The sequence below is a fragment of the Sorghum bicolor genome, chromosome 8 (genome assembly GCF_000003195.3).
Source record: "Sorghum bicolor cultivar BTx623 chromosome 8, Sorghum_bicolor_NCBIv3, whole genome shotgun sequence".
Lineage (NCBI taxonomy): Eukaryota > Viridiplantae > Streptophyta > Magnoliopsida > Poales > Poaceae > Sorghum > Sorghum bicolor.
The window spans coordinates 37,950,958-37,968,740 of NC_012877.2; positions in this window are offsets into that span (position 1 = coordinate 37,950,958).

The following is a 17,783-nucleotide window of genomic DNA, read 5'->3' on the forward strand; positions in this document are numbered from 1 at the left end:
CTTACGTCCTACCAGTGCTAACTAGCGTGACAGGAAGCTATAAATTCATCGGGATGATTGGGTCACTCCCTACGAACTATCCTTGCCTGGCTAGTAGGAGGATATCTATGTGCAATTGTGTCTAGACACCACGTCTACACATGACATGCAACTCCAATCTAAGAATAACCAAGAATCAAAGTACTCTAAGAGTCGCAAACCAAAGAACAATAATAACAATGGACTTACTAGTATTAGAAGTTGATGCACCAAAGAATCTTAGAAGCAAACCCCATGAAGGAGCTTGATCCCAGAGGTACAAGCTGAGGAAGGAGACACCAATTGGCCGGAGCTTCCTCCACAACTCTTCCCTCCACTCTATCTCTCTCTAATTCTACAAGACTAACCCTAATCTCTCAAGAGACTACATGGCTAATCTACTCTTGAATGCTTGGCTCTAATCCTAGCTCAAAATAATGAATTAGGTTTTGAGGGGTTGCCCTGCTCCATGGGGTAGGGCCCTCCTTATATAGGGAGGTGGGATGAACTGTAGCCCTCGAATCAAACCGACCTTCATTAACGGAGAAGTTTAAGCCTCGAAGTCGGTTTATCCATGATCTGTGAACTCGCTCCTGATTGGTTGGAGGGAGAGGGCGGGCGCCCTGCTTGCTGGCTCTAGCCCGGGCTCTGCTCACCTTCTCCTTTTTGTTCTAGTGGCTTCCCGAACCTTCTAGATCATACTTGTCTACATGTTGGCTCGTTTCTCTCTATGTAAACATGACATGTGGGCCTCCTTTGGTCATTTCCTGATGACCCCCTGCAGAAATAGACATTCACCAAAACTTGTAGAATTCTATCAGTGTACCCCCTATATCTATGTTTGTGATTGCTTTTAAGACCTTTCTCCATTCTCTTGTTGATATAAAAATGATACTTATCTACCGTTAACATGTACCTATGTCACTACTTGTTTGGTGGATTCTTCCACAATGTGAGTGAAATGTTGACAGTTATGATGGTGCAAAACTAGGCATAAATACCATCAGGAAGACCCCCAGTCTTTGCTCATCCTCGAGTAAAGGTTAGAGAAGTGAACAATGACAAGTTGAAGATCATAGTGATCATAAGTCCATTCACGACATAGTTCATGCAAATGGGTTTTGCGGTAGTGTCTAGCAAATTTCCTTTAGAAGTTGATAAAAGGAACAGTTCTAAGGCACAGTTATCTCCCAATATTTTATCCTTGGTACTTATAGTTTTTATGATAGTTTAAAAAGAAAGCACATAGGTTATTCTAACTCCTCACCTAGCACTCTTGAATCACTCAAAGTGTATAGCAATCCTCACCAAGGCATAGATGTTAGCCCTTCTTGTTACATACTACATCTATTAGGCATATGTGGAGCTTGGTAGGGAAAACAATGTAGCATACTTTGCATTGTACTTATTGTTAAGTCAAAGCAAGGATCCAAGGAGATGAGTGTCATAGTCCAAGATCAAAATGTGCAAGTGTATGGAAATGATGAACTAAGATGCTCCTCTATTTGATAGAATTTCCCTCTATATATTTGAAACATGGCTACTTTTTTCTTTCTTTCCTTGTTTTGTACGGACCTTCATGTGCCCATCTATTTTTTTATTTTTGCATAGCCTTGTGTCTCTTTGATCAAGCATATAGAAAGATATAATGTGGCTTTTAAAACATGGAGCATCTATATATAGTGGATGTGGAAAGCATGGTTTTTGCGTACTTCCAGTGTAGAAGTACCATGAAGATGTGGTGTGTGTGTATGATGTTGAGCTTAGGATTATTACAAAACTCTCACTAGGTTCGACATGATTTGACAAACTCATTACATATGCAAGTTGCGCTCAAGGGTTGTTTTGATAATAGGTGTATATAGGCTCTGGTAGGAATTGTCTTGCCAATGAGGAGTGAATAACACTATGGGTTTATGCATTTTGAAAATAAATTTCTAAGTACCTTGAACAGAGTTGGTGCGATTCATGAGCCTAGAACTATATCACTCTCATCAACAACTTAGTCAAAATACATCCTATATAATTTGTACCCATGGGCATAAACATGTAAGAATTGAGCTATATGTCACTTTTGACCTCTAAATGTCATGACTCACGTTATATGTCATTTAAGCATGTGAACTTTTATTATTTTTATCTTAAGCAAATGTTATAAAGGGAGAGATTGAATAAATGAGAGGGAGTTACGGTGGGCAAACCAGTCAGGGTGATAGAGTGCATCGTGCCCATATGTGGCATATCGGCAACTTGGGAGGCCCTTGGTGGTTTATTAATATGTGGCTCAATGCCCATATGCATAAATGCCTTCAGTGGGATTTCTTCGCACAACAGTTTCCACGGGATATTGCCGAGGACTATGAACTGGCAGAGGATGAATCGGCAACACACTCGCCCCTCAATTTCGGCAAAGCTATTATAGTTCTTCCTAGGACCGATGCAAATGAGAACCAGATTAGCCGATTCTTCCAAACATTCTATAATGGTCTTTCCAGGGATCAGCGGGCTTGGATGCCTTATGAAGATGAAGAATCCAGATTCCCACTCACCTTTCATCCTGCCGATGACGCACTCAACAAGGATGATGATTTGATGATGGCAATCATCACTCCTAGAGCAATCCTAGTGAACAACTTTGGCAGTGGAAAGAATACCAGCACAACTTATGAATTCTACAACCCATCGGCATTATCCCGCCAACCAGCTTTTGGTCAGTTGTCTATCAAACTTTGCTATGCCGATGTGGTTAAGCCCAGGGAAACAATAACCAGTGGTTTCGAATGGATAAGGGTAGCTCAGCTTCAGGTAGATGACGATACAGCAGACATTGATCTGTCGGTCTGGGTTCCAGCCTCCTTCATTACCCAATCATATAAGTTGTGGTGGGAAGAATGGAACGAACACGCCCACATGTACTGAAACATGATTGACCCTGAGCATGAAGTTCCCGACGACGTTGTAAGTTTCTTCCCAATACTTAACCTTTTCTTCTCTTTTAATTTTATCGGCAACTTACTTCTTCATTTTAACAGGTCGATGATCCAGCACCAACAGTGAGTAGAAGTGGGCGGCTGATCAACCTTCTCCCGGTATCTCTAGTTTCTCTGATCGGCCATAACACCCCAAGCTTAGCAGCCCTGATGCACTGAGGCGTCCGCTTCAAGAAGATGACCACCAAACGGTCAAAAACCTCTCCATAGGTAGCTGCCGCCACTCTAGCACAGGCTTTCAAGGTAAATTTTCAATTTTATAATCATACCGATTTCATCCCATACTTATATTATTTTTTCAGGGTGCATCGGCTATGATTGGAACGTCATCGGTAACTTTGCTTTGCACCAGACACCTTATTCTTTAACAAATTCTGACAATATTCTTCTCCTTTTATATCTAACTCATAAAACTTTGAATTTTCTGATAGCAAACTGGCGCATCGGCAAAGACCAAAGGTACTCAATCAATGGGTGCCAATGCCCCCCAGTCCAGTCAAGCTCCCCCTAAGAGAAAAGCCCCAAAGAGCACCAAGAGTCAGCCGAAGCGGCAGAAAACAGTACGATCCTCCCCGCCTCAGCCGGCGCCTCAGACTCAAACAATACCATCATCTCCACCTCATCCAGTGCCCCAGACCCAAGCAGACCTGGCCGATGCACCCAAGCAGACCCAAGCTCTCCATCACCGATCCAATTGATCAAGGCACGTCATCGGCTGTTACTCCTGACCAAACAATCGTTATTCCTCCTCAAGGTAAAGTATCAATCACAAAGCTATTACCGATAACTTTTCTATAAACATCATCTTCACCCCTGGCATTTTCAGTTGAAGATATTCCATCGGCAGCTCCAGCCAATCAAGTTATAGTGCAAGCCATATCTCCAAGCCAGAGGCAAGAAATTGCTCTAAAACAAGTAAGCTAACCGATCTGCTGAATTTTGTATCATCAGTACTTTATTCTGGTTAACTCATTCTCCTTTGCTTCCAGGAACATGACTCTCCTGATAGCTTGTTCTCCTTTACCCTCGACATCTCTGATGAGGAAGGTGAAGAAGCAAGTTCTTCAATGGCGCTCGGAATTGCATCAGTGGAGATCAAGTCCAAACTAGAAGATCTACTGACTTTATTGCAGCAGGACACAGCTCAGCTAGTGGATGACTGATCCGGCCAAGATTATCTTTAAGGTTCTCCGTGGTCAGATTCCTGCCGATGCTGAGGAGATACTTTTTCAAGCTGCCCACCTGGAGAGCCTCCAGCTTTAGTACCAGAAGGCCGTTCAGCGCCTTGCCAACAGAGCTGCTCACGCCGAACCAAAGAGGAGATGCTGCAAGTGAAGCACGCTGCCGATGAGAAGCACAAGAGCATCAACACTTTACAATCCTCGGGCGTTGAACTAAAACAGAAAATCTCTGATCTATCGGCAAAGAGGGAGGCTCTGCTTACTAAACTTAAACAAGTGGAAGAAGCTTTGACTCAGGCCCAACAGGAAGAAAGTCAATTGCCCGATGTACTCAGAAATCTTCAGTAGGAGAGGGACTCCCAAGCTCGCAAGGCACTGCAGATGAAAAAGAAACTGAAGCTAGTAGAAGGTTCTGCCGATGAAGATACCCGAGAGATAGAGGAGGCCAACCAGATTCGCCTGCGTGCAATATCGGCCATCCAAGCTTTGCTAAATATATAAACTCTTTCATTGGTAGCATGTTTTACTAGTTCTTTTGAAAACACCAGTATTTGATCCAGCCGATAGGATTGTTATCGGCATTTAAACTCCTTATGCGTTATCCCAGATACATTGATATTTTGTCCAGCCGATAGGACTGTTGTCGACATTTAACTTTTCATGCATCGACCCAAATACTAGGGTAATACTTTTTCAAGTACTTTCCATTCAATGCTTTGGGAAATTCAACCCCTTCAAGAGTTTCTAAAATATAAGCGTTGCCAGGGGCAGATCGACTTATCCGATAAGGACCTTTCCAATTAGGGGACCATTTTCCAAATTTCGAACATTTAGTCCTAATCGGTAGAATTAATTTCCAAACTAAATCCCCATCGACAAACAAATTAGCTTTCACCTTTTTATCATACCACTTAGCCACTCTCCTTTTATTTTCTTCTATGCTAATGAAAGCTCTTAACCGATGCCCTATAAAAGTATAGGATGGATTAACCTCAGGCACGATGAAGTTGACGGCCATTGTTGCACGGGCTCATGAGTTCTTTGTCAGGGCCGCCGTCAGAGGATGAATCTAGGGATGGAAGATGGCAAGGTGAAGAAAGAGTGCCGAGGAAGGAAGTATTTATATGATAAAGTAAATAGGGGTATTTCTGACTTATCTCTTTGCCGTATCCGTGAAAGTCGAGGGTGTTCAGGTGGATATGGTAACTATTTGCACGATAATCAAGGGATTGTGTTGGTGATTTGGTAGCAAGTAATCATGATTTTAGGAGATATTTCACTGTGCAAGATTTCTTGGTCGGCTCATCGGCAGTCAACTCTAACAAGAGCGGGTGTTTAGGAGATTTGGTTCGGGTGGTTCAAAAATTCGAGGTGCATGTTGTAAACCCAAATTAATGTTGTTTGGATTTGGCAATTAATTGCTGTCAGAAGGAAATAATTGTGAAAAGGGTGTCATTATCAGGAGTGAATTTCGGAGCATTAATAATTTTATACTCTAAAATTGGGGGCATGTGTTGACACTGTTTTTGGACACGTATCAGGAAAGTTAATAGAACTTGGATCGACAGCTAGAAAAGTAATGATTGACCGATAAGGAAATTGCCGATGACCTATGATACCGATGATAGGAGGAAGATATGGTTAAGTCTAGGAACAGTGGTTGATCTGTACCGACGGTCGATGTTGACGATTGCCGATGGAGGATGAAGATGACGATGATGGTGCAAGAAGACGTGGGAGTCGTCGGCGGGGACAATGGTGGTGTGCCGATCGTCTAGGATAGATAAATTGTTGTTTTCTATAATTGTTAGAGTTTATTTTATATACGAGTTCTATTTGATTTGGAATTAGAATCCTAGTCGTATCTAGTTGTAACTCTTTAGGACAGAGTATAAATATAGGCCTAGTAGCGATGTAAGAAGACAATCCACCAATCATACACAAAGTTTTTACATCTATTCTTGCATCTACTTTCGATGACTTCGTCAACTCGCATATTTTCTTTTACTTACGAGTTTTTAAGAATTCTTCGAGTCATACTCGACGAGTTCTTGAGTTCTGCGTGAATACCTCTTGGCCGTGGCATTCGGGCGCATCGCTGTAGTCGGAACCAAAGTATTCGAATTATCACCTTTGTCGATTGTAAGGTCAAATCGACTGGCACGCCTTAACGTTGAAATCGGGTATTAGCCCTTTATGTTTGCAGATCTACTTTTGCACCAACAGAGTGCTAGGTCTTTCATTGACACAAAACTCCGTATGCTAGAGCAGAATCTAGATGGGGCTTTCAATTTCTTCAACCACTGACACGCATGTTTCTCATCTATGTTGAGGTTGTAGCTTGCTGCTGGGAGATGGTACTTCCCATTTTCTTGAAGAACGGGATGAAGCTCTTTTTTTATGCCTAACTGCACCATGTCAAAGCGTGAATTGAGTCATTCCTTTGTCTTGGTCTTGATGTCTAGCAATGTGCCAATTAGACTTTCGAACACATTCTTCTGGATGTGCATACCATCGATCGTGTGTTGTATATCCAAGTCTTTCCAGTATGGCAAATACTCAAAGAAAATGGACTTCTTCTTGAATGTTGCCCCTGGAGTTGATTTGACATCTTTCTTGTTTTTCTGTCCTCTGTCTTCTTTCCAAACACAAATTTAATATTGCTCACTATTTTGAAAACACTCTGGCCTTTGCTATTACCTAATGGTGCATCTGAGTTCCTTTCATCATTATAGTCAAAGTACTTATCCATCTTTTTCAGGCGGTACTTGTGTCCTTTTGATAAGAAGCGTCTTTGCCTCATGTACACTATCTTCTTAGATGCATTAAGGGACATGTAATGGGTTCCATCTATGCACACCACGCAACCAACCTTTCCCTTGAATTGCCCTGATAAAATAAAGAGAGCAGGGTAATCGTTGATCGTAACAAAAATAATTGCTCTCAGCGTGAATGAATCTTTGCGATACTCGTCCAACATTTGAACACTTTTTTCCCAATAACATTTTCATCTCCTCTATCAAAGGCTCCAAGAAAACATCCATGTCAACTCCAGGTTAGACTGGTCCAGAGATAAGTATGGTTAGTAAAAGGTATTTTCGCTTTTGCATCAACCCTGTAGGGAGGTTGTAGATTGTGAGAATCACCGGCCATGTGCTATGCTTGCTGCTCATCTCAGCGTGAACCTAATATTTTTTGGTTCGCTGGCAAAGTCTTGGTGGTTGTCATTGAAATCTTGCCACTGCTTTCCATTGGCTGGATGGCGAAGCTTGCCATCATTTTTGTGCTCATCAGAGGCATGCCAACTCATAAGTTTTGCATCCTCAGGGTTAGCAAACAAACTCCTTAGTCGATCTACCACTGGAAGGTACCATATCACTAAAGTAGGAACTTTTTCTGCGCATAATAGTCAACCTCTTCTTTATCTTTGCTCGTGGGTTTTGAACTTTGTTGGGTGTTCTTTTGGGCCTTCATTCACTTCTTCCCTACTTTACACATGGATGCAGCACAATCCTCTCGATAGTCTTTATTTGTCTTGTACTGACTTGAACCACACTTTGGATAACTATCCAAGTCCTTGTAATCATCACCTCGGTATAGGATACAATGATTTCTACACGCATGGATCTTCTCGACACCCATAGTCAGCAGACTGATCACCTTCTTTACAAAGTACATGTTAGCAGGCACTTTGTTCTCCTTTGGAAGCATATCTCCGATAATACTCAAGAACGCATCAAATCCAGCATCAGACAAACCATACCTGGTTTTTGCCATCAACGGTTTTAGCACAGCTCACAACATTGTGAACTCTTTGGTACAACCCTTAGACTCATCATACAAAGGCTCTTCTGCAGCCTTCTTCAAGGCCTCCATCCCTTTCATTAATAACATTGATGGTTTAGTATGACGACGCAACATTGCCTCCAAGAATTCTGCATCTTTCGCAACCGTATCATTTGGTAAGGCATGAGTTTTGGCACCATCATTTCCCCTAGCAAATCCACCAGTGGTAACATTTGGCACAACATGTTCACTCTGGGGTGTGTCGTGGAAAAACAAAACTGATCACCAGGCATGCCTAGACCATCAGTGTCGATGTTTGCTGGGTCCCCAACTGTATAGGGCGTCGAGCTACCCTCTCCATGCTTTGTCCAAATCAAGTAATCCTTCATAAATCCTCGGCAGACTAGATGAGAAATGATTACTTCAGTATCTTCGAATAGAACAATATTTCTACCGTCGTAGCATAGACAATATATGTGCTTCGTCTTTGTTCTCAAAGCATGGTTCGTAGCGACATCAAAAAACCTATGCACCTCGGGTATATATGATGGATCTAGTCTTGATAAGTTATACATCCATAAGGACCTCTCCATCATGAGCTGTTGAAAAATTAGTAAATTAATTGAAATATTATCTAGAAATATTTGTTATAAAATATAAAGAACACCTAACGATTAAATCAAATAGAAAAAAATAGAACAAGTATAAAAAATAAAGACAAAACCCTAAGTAATAATTCAAAAAAGAACACCTAACAACTAAATCAAATTGACAAGATAGAAAAACACCGTTGATGGAAACTAAATATATATCTTTATTTCACTAAAATAGATTTGAGAAGGAAACATGGAAATGGTGAGAGGAGAAGCATCATCTTAAGCAACCTCATACATGAAAAATGCTTATTGGATAATTAAAACAAATTTACATAAAAAATAACATCCTAAACAATATAATTTAAAAAACTAAAAAAAACTTATCTTTCTCTCTCTTCCCAAGCATGGAAACACCATTCATGGAAACCACTACATATATATTTCTTGGATTCACTATTTAGAGAAGGAAATATAGAAAAGAAGAGATGAGAGACATCATCTAACCATCTTAAGCAACCTCATTTGAGCAAATATAGCCCATACCTAGCTATTCTACCCTCTCTCTCATGGTGAAACCCTAGATCCAAAAAGTAGCTCAAATTGAGCAAAGAGGGCACAAAAAGAGGCATTATAGGCATCAACTAACCTTTCTTAGCCACCTCCTTCCAAGAAATAAAGATCAAAACCTTCTCCTTGTATTTTGGAAAATCTAGATCTCCAAGATGGGCTCTAATAGAAGGTGGCTGCGAGCTGCAGTTCTGCCCGAGGAGGAAGAAAGTGGTAGGGGGTATTTATATGAAGAATAACACAAGCGGTTTACTTAACTTAAGAAACCGCCAATGTAAATCTATTAACACAGGCGGTTCTGTTACGTGAACCGCCTGTGTTAATAGATTTGCACATGCGGTTCACGTAACTGAACTGCGTGTATAAATGAACCATTTACATAGGCGGTTTTCTTACAATAACCGCCTATACTGACCTATTTATATACGCAGTTTTTAATTCTGTTTGTACAAATTTACAACACAGGCGCATTATAACTAAAACCGCCTGTGCAAAGTTTTTGCCCCCGCCGACTTAGAGCATCTGTGTACTAGTGGGATTAGGTGTGCATGGCTGTTTAAGGTGGGCTCCAACTCCGGCGTCGACCGCATCGATCGTGATGACGGCGTGATCATCGGCGATGATGGGATCAACGGCAAGCTAAGACATGGGGGCAGCGGCAGCGGCGGTCTCCATGGCGGCAGTGGGGGTCTCCATGGCGGCAGCCTGTTGATATTTAAGGATCAGGATTATATAGGTTAGACAGATATGTGCAAGTGCAATTGTTTTCTATTGGGATACTTCAATTAACCATCTTTATTCAATAGAAGTTTCATTGTATCTTATATTTTTTTTCTGTACAGACTACTACCTGCATGAGATTCAAGATAATGAGCTACATAATCTGGACACGGAGAAACAATGATTGACGATCAGTAAATCAATTGTATTTGTAGCCAATAAGAATGAAGTAATTCACCAATAGATGCCGATCTTCATGCCCACCGACGCCGAGTCCATGATGGAGCTATCTCTTGCTGCTCCTCCTCCTGCATTGGACTGCGCCTTGTCCTGCATCTCCATGGCGGGATCGCGAGGTGGCGGTGGCAGCAACGCGCAGACAAGCCGATCACGCGAGGAGACGGACTGCGCACGATGAGACGGAACGAAACCTAGGATTAGATGGGATGAGTAGGGTGGTTTAAGTGCCAAATTAACCCACCTTTCTCTCTAGCTATCACATTAGAATTCTGTGGGCTTAATTAGAGTTTGTATAGTTTGCACTAAGCTTGGTTTTCATTCCATACGCTGTCTATTTATATATAATTCTTTTTGTTTAAGATTATAAGATATTTTATTTTTCTATATATTGTTTTTACTTATATATAGATATAATAATATATATGTTTAAGTGTTTAGTAAATGCTATTGATTATAGAACGGGAAAAACGTCCTATAATTTAGAATTAGGGGGAAGGGAAATAATAGATAGTCTCGGCTTAACTTTTCACAATGCCAGCGTTTTTGTTTTGAAAATTAATATAAGAGCATTTTCAAAGACTTTGGCAAATTGACTTGGCATTTGTAGTTGTTTGCAAACTCCCATAACAAAATGCAAAGGATAAAAATAGATCATTTCCAAGCGAATTGACATTTGGACTTGACAAAGGATAAAAATAGGAGGTCTCCAGGCGCGCGCTTTCCTCACGCATGACTTTGCTCGCGCGATCGGGTTTGCAAAGCCGTCCACAACTTGACATTTTTGCAAAGTTTGCTCCCTCATTTGGTAAGTTGCCCAAATTGCAAACTCTATATGCAAAACCGTTGGATACCTTTTATGGAGCTTTTTGGCAAATTATTAAAATGCAAACCTCAAATGCAGAACCTTGGACTCCAACAGTTATAGAATTGGACTTTGCATTCTTAAAATTTGCCAAAAATCTTAAAAATTACTCTCCAACAATTTTGCATTTGACTTATGTATTTTGGCAAACTTGGCATTTGATGGACCAAACTTACCATTTTTGCATAGGCGCAATGGCTTGGCAATTTTAATATCCCGAGAATCTTAGACTCCTTGTCGTGCCCATACTCCCCACGTCGCGGTAGTTTCCCGCGAGACGACTCCTCCCCACGCGCGACTCTTTTCTTTCCCCCGCGCGGCGCCTCCTTTCTTCGCGCGGGGACGAAGGAGATCCATCGCCGCCTCCTTTTCTTGCAGCAACGTGAGGCTACCTCCAGCAGATGTCGCCGGCCTGGATCAAGCAGCGACCTCTTTTGGCGACCTCGAAGCCCTCCTTGCGGAAGCCTAGGGACCATGATGCCGCAGTGCTACCTGGGACTGTTGCCTCGATCGGATCTCGACGCCCTGGACCAAGCGGCGATGTGGACTTGCGGGATGAACACGGCCGCGCGACGCGCGAGAGAATTGGCGGCGACGGGCGAAGGAATTGCACGCGAAAAAAGCGCCCGCGCGATGCGCGAGAGAATTTCCCGCGAAGATGAAAGATTCCCAGACAAAAATAGTTGGGTCTACTATTTTTGGAAATGCCAAGTCAAAAATGCCAAACACTTGGAGATGGACTTATTTTTCTTTTGGCAAAACGTTTAGGGACTTGGCAAACTCCAACAAATGGCAAGTTTCAATTGCATAACAGCATCGACTATTGGGTTTTAATTCTGATACCCCCGCCTTCTAGACTAACTAATCTGCTACAACTAAAAAGACCAAAGTGTGGAATATTTTTAGTGCAACTTTTTTTGGTTCGTCTGTCTGCCTCCTCACCTGCAACTACGTCTCCCTTTTAGGAAACGTCTGCGCCCCTCGCGCGATGGCGTCGTTGATTCCGCGATGGCTGTTGCCCTCCATTTTCCCTGCGATGCCACTCTACGCCGTTGATTCCACGCCACCCATCTCCTCCCCAAGTCCTGCACTCTCCCAATTTCTCGCCCTCGTCCTGCGATAGGCCTTCTTCTGCTTCGACAGCGGCGCTCCGTCCGGCATCTGGCCTTATCGCTGACGCGTTGCCTCCGCGACAGCCCTTCACGGCACGGTGCTAGGAGCCCGGGCGGCTTCTAGTGCTGGTGGCCCGTCGAGCAGCAGCCCCAGGACGAGGCAGTCGAGTTCGCCGTCATGGGTCTGTGGCGCTCAGCTCGGCGCGGCGCACCCCTCCCCTGGCGACATCCTCCGTCGGCGACGCCTCCTCCCTACCACGGCTCCCGGCGGCGTCCCCCCTACTGGCTTGGTCCTAGAATGCTGCTTCCCCACTAGCAGCGGTGGCGACGACGACAACCCCTTTCACATCGTGGGCGCGGCTCCCCGGCCTTGACGGCCCCTCCTCGGCCTTGGTGGTGAGATCCTCTATCTCCGCACGCAACCGTCCAACAGCTGCTTTGTAACACCCAAAATTTGATTTGTAATTAATAGGATTTAATTTGTTTTATTTAAGTATTTTCGTGAGCATTTGAATCTAGCAAATAAATAATTTTATGAAAATTAAAATTCATCATAAGTTTAGAAATATGGTTTTGCATTCATGCTGGAGCATGGTGTTTTTGTGTGTTGTTTCTGTTTTTATTTTATTTGTTTTTGCATTCAAAATTCTCTTTAGAAAAAGGCTTTGGAAAAATAAAATGGAAAAGAAAAACAAAAAAAAGAAGCCAGCGCTGCCGCAGCAGGCGGCCCAGCCAGCCCTCCCTCAGCCTGTTTCCCTCCCTCCCCCCGCCTCGGCCCAGGAGTCGGCCCAACCGCGCTGATCCCCCTCCCCCTTTTCTTTCTCTGGCTGGCGAGCAGGCCCCATCCCTTCTCTCTCTGCCGCACTGGCCCCACACGTCAGCCCTCCTCCTCCATCCTCCCTGCCGTGCTCGAGCAGGAAACGATCCCTCACCGAATCGAATCCGTAGAGCCTGATTTCCTTGCCTAACGCGAAAACCGACTTCTATAAAACCCCCAGCGTCGCCCCCGTGTGTTGTTTTCCATCCCCGACGCAAGTTTAGGGCCCTAGCCGCACCTGTCGAGGTGTGCCGGGATCTCACCGTGTCGAGCTCCATCCGCCGTCGAGGCACGCCCTCCCTGCCCCCTCTTCGCTCGAGTGAAGTGTTGTGGTGAGTTCGCGTGAAGCCTCTCTATGTTTCCATGTACTCGGTTCTGTTTTTGGTGCACAGAATAGAGAAATCAGCGGCGCCGGTGAGCTTCAAGGGCTCCGGCCATGGCGCCACCGCGCCGGAGCTAACAGCCGGCGGCCGGCCGCCGCCCTTTTCTCCCTGGTTGAATCGTGACCGTCGGATCGAGATCTAAGGGCCGAAAATAAAACATACCCCTTCGGCTGCGTTTTTCATAAAGAGCCCCTGGAGATTTCGGTATTAAACCCGCGGTCCTTTGCGGTTTTCCTCAGTTTACGCTTCTTAGTTTTTGAAAACGTATTTCGTTTCGGCTGAGTCAGATTACGCTTTCGGTTATTTACAATTTTGCCATCGATTTTATAATGCTCATAAAATATTTATTTTAACTCCGTTTTTGTCCATTCAAATTTCGTTAGATTCGTATTTACGAGCTCTACATGTTAGAAGTATTAGTTTACTGTTTTGAAACTTTTTAATTTCCTGGTAACATTTAATTAATTATTTCTCTATAGGAAATATTGAAAAATGCATAACTTCTCCGTTTTAATTCCGATTTTCGTGAACTTTACGTTTGTGTGATCGTAGCACTGCGTAGAACATTTTTATAAACTTTTATCTTTGTTTTACCACTGTTTGGTGTAATATTCTAATTATATCTTCTTTGCTTTGTGTATGATTATCTCCAATGGATTGCGTGTTGTTGATTGATGTTTGGGAATAGACGGTGAGCCGTACGTTGGTGAGCAAGACCAAGCCGTACGTTGGTGAGCAAGACCAAGCCTTTGAGCACCAGCAAGCTTAGGAGAGTTTTGAGCAAGGCAAGTATAACTTGGGATCATCCTTGTTACCTATTCACTATTAACTACACATATATGTCATATGCATGCTATCACCTTGTCGACCTTAGCAAAATCATAGATGATTGTTATCTGGATTCCTTGTTACCTACTTGATATGCATTTGGTGTAGATGTGCTAGTGCTTGATATAATCCATGATCTTGTAAGATGATTATTAGCTATGCAATGGACATAAAAGAATGACAAATAACTGTATGAGATCTTGTCTAGTCTGTACGTGATCACCCGGGACAACAGTGCAACCATGAGGGCTATAATGGCTCTGGCTTTAGCTCAGTATGAAGACCTTTTCTAGCTTGTTAGAGGTTACCCGAAAGGGCGGAGGGGCTGAACCGTTTTGGGTATAGTGTGAGCCCCTGTCCCTATGTGTATAGGCTGCGCGTCATTGTGCCATTCGGAAGGGGGGTATCTATATCTACGCGCAAAGGAAACCTTACGGCCCTAACATGTTAGACGAACTTTTGAAAGGCTTCATAGTGATCCCTGCCGACCTCCCTAGGAAGGGGGTTAGGAGACTAGCTACCTCGGGCGAAAGGGTAAATCATGACTCATGGGTAAAGATGTACAACCTCTGCAGAGTGTAAAACTGGTATACTAGACGAGCTCACGGTCAGGAGTGGCCTTGGGGACATCTACATTAAGATGATGAACTTGTTATGTTATTATGTTCATTTGATTGTCGTTTATGCTAAGAGTCAAATATGCTTACAACTGATCATGAGATTATTGGGTTATTTATGCTGCCTTGACTTTTGCTATTTAATTATGGACATGCTATCCACTATTAAAAGCTAAATGCAGTCAAACCAGTGTCAGCTATTTGAGCCTCATGAACCCCTGGTTATACTTGTTGAGTACGATATGTGCTCACTCTTGCAATTTCCCAACACCTCAGGATATGATAATGAAGATGACTAGAATGAGGATTACCGTTATGAGTACTAGGTTTGGAGTCAACCAGTCAACAGTGTCCCTGTGTGGAGCTTCCGTCGAGAGCGTTGTTTACTTCATGCTATCATTTTTGTATGAGACTATGTGATATTTTATATTCCGCTATGTAATAAACACTGCAATGGTACATTTGAGATTTGTCTACTTATGTGTGCGACTGTTTCTGGGGTACATATGAGTCTTTTATGCATCCTATTTTGTTCTTAAAATATGGGTGTGACAAATTGGTATCAAAGCTTTGTTGACTGTCGGACGCAAGCCTAGTTAGAAATTGGCCGTCTTAAGGTTTTGAAATTGCTATAAAATCCTTGTTCTATAAACCTTCATATTTTCTCCTATACTATATCCTTTCCATTGGTATTCATCTTCACCTTGTTGCTTATTTTAAAGACTTGTTCTCATCCCCACTCCTTGCTTGATATGCTTTTAGAACTTTTCTTACCACCTTCTAACGTCATTGAAATAGGAGTTATAGGATCTTCACCCATAATAGGAAGAGAACATTAGTACCGCAAGTTGAGTCAATGCTTGAAGTGTGAACTTTTGATGCTTGGTTTGGTTTGTTATTATGCTTATGCTTGATTTGGATTTTTGTAATGAGTGATGAAACCTTGTGGGCATATCCACAAGTTCCCTAGTTAAGAACCTTAAGTAAGAACATGAATAAATAGTGGTTTGGGGTCATATCCTGTTTCTGTCCTTCGCTGTTTTTCTGGAGCAGTCTGCAAAGATTCTGGTATAAATCAAATTCTGTTCGTGCAATGTTCATCAAATTTTTCTGCGAACAAGTAGACTTTCATATCTTTCCAATTCCGCAAGAATGACCATATTATATATTATGAGCTGTGAGTTATGACTGTTTAAAGTTGAAGTTTCTGCGCAGTCTGGAATTCTGGAACAGTTTCGGTTGTACTCTGTTTTTGATTAACCTAACTCTGGAATATGTTAATATGATCTAAATGAAAGTTGTAGACAATTTCTTTATCTTTCCAACGGTGTACAGCATATATCCTTTTGAATTCAGGAACCCGAGATATGATTGAATTTCCAATCTGCTGATGTTGGATGTTACCCAGAAAATTTCAGATTCCGTTAACTCTTGTAATTGTCATGTTGGACATTACTAAGATGTGTTTATATACCTTGGAATGCAGATGGCAGCAAGAGGAAGAGGCAGGGGCAGAGGCCGTGGCAATGGCAATGGTGGCAATGCCCCAATCACTGTGGAGGAACTCATGCAAACTCAAAATGAGATGATGCACGTTTTCATGCAGCACCTACAGCAGCAACCTCCACCAACACCACCACTTGTTCATTTGAGGGATAAGCGTGGGGAGTTTATGAAGGGAAGACCTCCGGTATTTACACACTCAGCTGATCCCATAGAGGCAGATGATTGGTTACGTGCTGTGGAGAGGCAACTGAACATAGCACAGTGCAATGACTTGGAGAAGGTGTTGTATGCTTCTTGACAGCTTCAAGGGGCAGCTCAAACATGGTGGGAGTCATATCAAGCTGCTCGTCCCAACAATGCTCCTCCTGTCACATGGCTGGAATTCTGTAGGGACTTCAGAGCTCGACATATAAATGAGGGAATGATGGAGCTCAAGCAAGAAGAATTCAGATCACTCAGGATGGGCTCCATGATTGTGGCAGAATATCATGACACATTTGAACAGTTGGCTCGCTATGCTCCAAACGATGTCAGGGAAGATGCTGATAAGCAGCGCTTGTTTATGAAAGGCATATACTATGAACTCAGGTTGTAGCTGGCAGGAAACACCTATCCTACCTTCCAAGCTCTTGTGAATCGTGCTATCGTGCTTGATAATATGCGTAAGGGTAAGGATAAGAAGAGACTGATGCTGGCACAAGGTTCTGGGAGCAACAACCGCCAGCGTTTCAGTTCTCAGCAAGGCTATCAGCAGAGGTTCTAGGGACCAGTTAGTCAGTGGAACCGCAATCAGCAACCCCAGCGTTTCCAGAATCAGTCACAGAGTAGGAACCAACGTCCTCCATTCCAACAACGTAACCATAACCAACAGCAGCATGGTCAGCAGACACCTCGCTCAGGGAACTCAAATGCTACCTCCACGAAAAGAAGTGCTTCTAACACTCCTACAAGGTGTTTCCGTTGTGGGAAAGGGGCATATTCATACGATTGTCCAGAGAAGTTTAACAAGCAGAACAACAACCAGAAGTCTACAGCTTATACGGCAACAGTGAATAATGTGGCTACAGAGACAGTTCAGGAGGGACCAGAGATCATGATGGGTACGTTCAGCATCAACTCTATCCCTGCTACAGTTTTATTTGATTCTGGAGCTTCGCATACATTCGTATCACAAGCATTTGTTAGAGTTCATAGCATTCCACTAGTTGCAATGAAAACCCCTATGCTAGTTAATTCACCGGGTGGGACTATACCAGTTTCTTTATGTTGCCCCTCAGCAAGTCTTTCTTTAAGGGGGGTAGATTTTCCTATCAGTCCCATGGTAATGAGAACTTTAGGCATAGATGTGATCTTGGGTTTGGATTGGATGAAGCAACATGACACAGATATTAAGTGCAAGGAGAGAGTAGTGGCTCTGACAACCCCTAAGGGAGAACGAATCAGTGTTAATGTAACAGTGCAAGCACCACGCACAGCCAAGGTGAACCTACTGAATGATGATGTTGATCCTTAAAATCTGGTAGTGGATGAGTTTCCGGATGTCTTTCCAGATGAATTGCC